This window comes from Cervus elaphus, chromosome 20 (assembly GCF_910594005.1).
Source record: "Cervus elaphus chromosome 20, mCerEla1.1, whole genome shotgun sequence".
NCBI classification, from domain to species: Eukaryota; Metazoa; Chordata; class Mammalia; order Artiodactyla; family Cervidae; genus Cervus; species Cervus elaphus.
In genome coordinates, this window is record NC_057834.1 from 112,107,176 (window position 1) to 112,113,503 (window position 6,328).

The following is a 6,328-nucleotide window of genomic DNA, read 5'->3' on the forward strand; positions in this document are numbered from 1 at the left end:
GGTGTCTGTTTTAGCACATCAAAGTGAATCTCCCACTGCCTTCTTGTTCCCATTGACATATCTAGTTCATTATTCCACTGGAACCATTTCCCAGTCTCATCTCCTACCATTTCCTTCTACAGTTTCTGCTTTGGCAGCACAGTGGTCTCCCCAAACTCACAGTAACATTTCTTACCTTTATGCCCTTTCTCAGGCTGTTCCTTCCATCCAGAATGTTTTTTTCCTCCTTTTCATCCCCATTTCATCTGCGTGACTCCTACTTATCTGTCAAAACCCAGGGGTACCTTCTCTAGGAAGTCCTCCTTGAGCCCCTCCCCACAGCTCAGTAGGACTTTCTCTCTGCTCTTGTGGCATAGATTAGAACCGTATTACAGTGTGCTATAAATCTCTGGAAACTTGATTGTTTCCCTCTCTGCACAGAGAATGCTTTAAGAACAGAGACCATGACTTATTCATCTTTGCACACTAGGTACCCTAGGCCTGGTACTTTACCATACATAGTACCAAATATACTTGGCAAGTATTTCAATACTTCAGTAAGTATTTCCTGAAGAAATGTTTTACTCTCACTTTGGCCTCCCAAACCTCACTCCTTGCCCTGTTCTTTAACACTTAATCTGTTCTCTGCCACCTCCTCTCCACTAAGGCTCTGCCTCTGAGGACATCGCTGAGTTAAAAGTCTTGTCCTCTACCTTCATTCTCTGCCTTCTCTGGAGCATCTGCTGTTTACAGTGCTCCAAACTTAGGAATTCTCCTTCCTTGATCTCTGGAGCACTTCACTCTGCTTGTTCTCTGCCTGCCCCAGATTTTTTTTCTCTTGTGTTGTTTTCAGTGTCCCCATTCCCTAGCCAGCCCCACCAAAAAAAAAAAAAACTCCTTACATCTGTGTCCCCTGGGATTCTGGGCTTGGGTCTCACCTCTCTCACTTGGGACCTTGTCCATGCACCTTGCTTTAATTATGGTATCCATGCCCAGGGCTCCTGAATAAGTCAGGGTCCAAGGTGGAAAGCAAGAAACCACACTACATATTTCTTCCCAACCCAGGGGTTGACCTGGGTCTCCTGCACTGCAAACAGATTCTTTACCATTCTTTACCAGGAGGGAAGCCTCATTTAAAACAGAGGAAGCAGGGACTTCCCTGGCAGTCCAATGGTTAAGACGCTTCCATTGCAGGGGACACAGGTTCAATTCCTGGTCAGAAGCGAATCTCGCATGCCTTGCAGCCAAAAAAAAAATGTAAAAAAGAAAATAGTTTCATGATGATAGTGAGGAGCCAAATGGGCAAGATTCAGGGATATCAGAGTGGGAGTAGGAGCCATTTATTGCTAGACACATTCCCTGAAGCAGAGGGAAAGAGATGACAAAACACACTGCCTGTCTGCCTCGCCCACCCTCTTACCCCAGCCAGTGCCTCCTCCCATTGGCCGACGACGCAGCTGGAAGGCAGAGACAAGGGGGCAGGGTTTAACTCAGTGCAGAGCCAGGGAAGAGCCAGGAGTGGATCTGCGGATACCCTGGGCTGAGGTTAACATAGCCCCATCCCTGTGCTTCCTGCCCCAGCATGTTCACCGTCTACATACCCCACCTGAAACTCAGCACGTGTTAGTTAAATCTCCGTCCCACAAAACATGTTCCTCCTCCCAGCTTTCTTATTTCTATCAGCGATCCCTGATTCTCCAAGAAACAGGCTGAAACCGTCTAGAAAATCCTCTGACTTCTCCCTCCCTCTCTCCTTCCTCCATGTGGTGTCAGTTTCCAGGTCCAAAAGATTCTTAGATGAAAATACGCATATGTCCTCCCCTTTCCTCACACCCAATTCAGACCTCCTCTTCTCTCGCTTTTTTTTTTTCTTTCACTTTGCAGCATGTGGGCTTTCTCTAGTTGTGGCACACAGGTGTACTTGCCCCACAGCATGTGGGAGTTTAGTACCCAGACCAGGGATCAAACCTGTGTTCCCTGCATTGGGAGGTGGATTCGCAACCATTGGACCACCAGGGAAGTCCCTTGTCTGGCTTCTAACAAGAGCTTCTTCGTTGGGTTCCCTGCTTCCGTTAACCTTTTTCTGAGTCATCTACCCCACAGCCTGCCCATCACCAGTGAATCAAATATGACTTTTTCCACCCTGCAGCCTTGTTGCCCCACCACAGGCTCACTCAAACCTCATGACTTAACAGCCTTCTCCCAGTTCCCCTAGGGGGTCCTGTCCTCTCTCCTTCTGAGCCTTGGGTCATCCTGCTGGTTATCTGGAAAGGCACTTGCTCTTTGCCTCTCCCCCAGTGGAAACCCCACCCAACCCTGCAGCTCCACACTGATGTAAATCTTAGGGAATGAAATTTTAACAGCAGATTCCAAAAGCCTTAAAAATGTGCAATTCTACTTCTGAGAATCAGGCCTAGAACATCATCAGGAATATGGCCAGAGAGGCTCATTGGAGCATTTGCTTATTAATAAAAGACTGTAAACAATCCAGGTATCCAACATGGAAGGTAATGGTTCCATAAACTAGGGAAAGAGCCATTGAATGAGATTTTATGCATCTATTAAAAAAGAAAATTGCAATCATATGGGGAAATGCTCATATTATATATGCGAGGGAAAAGCAGATTACAAACTCATATTTTATAAATTATATATATACATGAACAGCAACACATCATCTTTATCAAGCATTTGGTAGGTACCAGGTACTGTCACAAATGATTTACATGTGTTTTTTCATTTAACCCTCATGACAACCCTACAAGGTAATAAGTGAGGAAACTGAGGTACCGAAAGGTGAAGTGACTGCCATAGGTCACACAGCTAGTGAGTGTCAGGGCTAGAAGGGAGGACAGCAGCCCAGAGCCTATGCATTTAGACATGCTGTCCCCCACAAGCAGTGGAAACCCAACCATTTTTTTAAACAGGCAAATATAAATATTCCACAGGCCAGATTATACGACTTTAAAACCTAACAAGTACAATAAATGTTGGGATGTGGTACAGAGCAATATCACAAGACAATTCTTTTTGAAGGTTGTTTTTTACATATGCATAGAAAAAAATGTAGAACAATATACATCACAACTTTAATAATAACTTTCTCAGAAGGACAATATTATTATTTTTTTCTTTTCTTTTTTACTACCTCTGATTTTTTTTTTCAAAATCTGCAATATGTATACATTACCAGTTTCCTGGTTTTTGGTTTTAAAAACAATGTATGATCCAATCAGGGCAGCAGCTGTGCCATATTGGTGTCTCTGTCCTCGACATCTAACACAGTAAGTGGCACAGAATAGGTACTCGGTAAAAGTGAAACGAACGTCCTTTAGTTATAGATCCTGCCTCCTGGATGGTCACTCTAGAAAGGGATTGCAGGACAATGTGAATCCACAAAGCTCAAGGATATGAAACAACAGCAGGCAATTTTCACAGAAAAGAGGCTACTAAATATAGGAAATCATTTCAATGCTGCATTCTTAGGATTCGGTAACCACTTTTCTCTTTGAAACTAAGTATTTTGAGTGGTTTATTATAAATGTACAATGACAGTTGTGAACATCAGTTTATTTTGGGGGGGTAGGCAGCAGAAGCTTGAGAACTGAGTATGTTGATTGCCTTGCTGCTTAAAATAAAATGAGTTTCCCTGGTAGCTCAGCTGGTAAACCATTCCTGAGTCAGGAAGATCCGCTGGAGAAGGGATAGTCTACCCATTCCAATATTCTTGGGCTTCCTTGGTGGCTCAGCTGGTAAAGAATCCACCTGCAATATGGGAGACCTGGGTTGGAGCCTTGGGTTGGGAAGATCCCCTGGAGAAGGGAATCTGTACCAATAATCTGGCCTGGAGAATTCCATGGAGTTGCAAAGAGTCAGACAGGACTGAGTGACTTTCACTTCATACTTCCTTAAATAAAATGGCCACAGTGCTTGCCCTTGAACAGGTCTCAGTTATCAACAATCTTAAGGGAAGTAAGGGAGTGTAGGAACAAAGGAAAAGCCCTCAAGAAACAATAGTTCAGATAAAACAGAGTCCTAGTTCTTCCTTAAGGGATATGTGTAAACAATCTGACAGGGAGTTCTGCCAGAACTAAAAGGCTTCCAGCCAGGTGGAGGATGGGATGTTGACCTTTCCTGATCTTCATGATTTCAATCAACTAAAACTTGGACTCCATCATCATTTGCCTCAATTCTACGGGGAATTCTGCCCTGTTCAAGCCCCTTCCTAAATATACATGTACCCTTACTTACAACTTCTCCTATTTTGCAGTTCCTGGAGATGCTGCTTTGGGAAAGTAATAAATCCTTCTCTGGATCTTTGGCTTGGTTGTGTCTTTTGACTTGGCACCAACATGACGGTGAACCCAGTTTTCAGGTAAGGGGCTGGGTAATTGAAGTAACCCAGGAAAGAGACGCTGGGTCTTGGTGGACCTGTGGTTGTTCTGAGTGGAATGGCCTGGGAGGTCAAGTGGCTCTGTGGCAAGGAATGGGGAGATAAGAGGTGTAGGGGGACCCCCTCCAGCCATTCCTCAATAGCAGCTTCCAGAATCATTCTCCAAAATGCGAAGCTGAGCATGTCCCTCTCCTGCTTATCCCACAGATACAGGCTCCCTATGCCCTCCTGGTTGGAGTCAAGCTCTTTATCAGGGTGACCCAGCCCTGCTAGCCTCCCCAGCCTTCTGCCCTGAGCACCCCTGTCTCCCACCTGCCAGGGTCCAGCCCCACGGCTCTGCTGCCCTCCCGAGCAAGCCCTTCTCCCACATGCTCTGTTTGCTCCACACACGCTGGCCCCTCGTCTAGAACAACCTTTCCTAGCCTTAGTCCCACATGGCTCTCCAAGTCCTCCACGTCTCCCCTGAAAGTCACATGGTCCGCCCAGGAGGCTGGGGTTCCCAGTTCCCCTGTGCTCATCAGGGATCCATCAGGTCCCACCTCAGAGGCCATGCTATTAGCCCATCTTTACAGGCTGTAACCCCACTCCCACAGCATCAGCTCTGGAACAGCGGCTCCACCTAAGAGATGCTGGAGTCCCTGACAACCCCCATGTTCTCCTCCCCTACCATATGTCACAGGGGGCTGATGGGTCCCCAGAGCTAGCATGGAACTGGGCACAGAATAGGGCTCAGTACCGTCATCAATTATCTGTCTCATGAGGAGTGTCATAGGCAGTGGGGTCCTTTGTGGCCTGAAGACCAACCCAGAAGTCTTCCTCCTGCCAAAAGCCAGAGCTGAATAAAGTCCCTCTTCCTCAAAGAGAGTCTGCAGAGGCCACAGAGCTGAGAGAGGCTGCTATGCTGAGTGCCTCAGAACCCGTCAGCATCCTTCCCAGGGGTGGATAACATACAGTCTGCTGGGTGGAAAGACCCAGGCTTATACCTCAGCTCTGCTGCTGACCAAATCCCACTCCCTTATCTGAGATGCAGGAGTGATACTTCCCCTACAAGACTGTCACAAAGACTAAATAAGCACACAATTCTAAAGCCGATGCCAAGCAGGGCCCTGTGGGGTACCTGGGCACTGAGATCTCTGTCTGTCATTTCTTATAGGCCAAACTCCAGGCTCCATGACCTCTTGGTTCCAACTGGCAGAACAGTTGCTAATCAAGGGAGGAACAGCAACATAACCACCTGAGGCAAGATTAAAGGGACCATAGAGGCTCATCAAGATAAGAGACTAGATCACCTGAGACCCTGCAAACCCTCATTTGCCAGCAACCCCACCCTTTAGAAACTTTGCAGAAGAAGGAATGAAGACTGTTACTGCCTTGATCCTTATCACATACTCCTGCCTGACTAGGTAACCTCTCCCTAGTCACCAGGGAGGGGGGCACACTTCTTGAGTAGCTTGCCTGCTGTGTTCCTCCTTTGCCTGGCAAAGTAACAAAGCCACTTTTTCCTTCCCCTCCATAACTCTGTCTCCATATTTCTGTTTGAAATTGGTGCACAGACAGCCAAGATTTTGGCCACAAAACAAGGGCTGTTTGTATGTGGAAAGCCTAGTCAATTGTAAGAGCTCAGTTCTAGACTGTCTCCAACATCACCTTTACTCTCATTGTCAAGTCTGGCAGCACCTTGCTGTCCTTATGGGCCTCCATCTCCAGGAACAGGTGACCACCCTTTTTTCCTCTAAGTGACCCTTCTATTGGCTCCGTGGACCTTCCCCACCTCTTATCATTCTATCCCACAACACTTAACCGATTTCTCTTCCCCTACCTTCCCTAAAGTCTGCAGTCCCCAAAAGTCTGCCTCCACCCCCTTCTCTCTTTGCCTTGAGCAGGAAAAGATGCTCACAGCTTCATGTTTGGTCCAGAGTCCCAGACTTCTACATCCAATTCCTTCCTGGGCAGCTC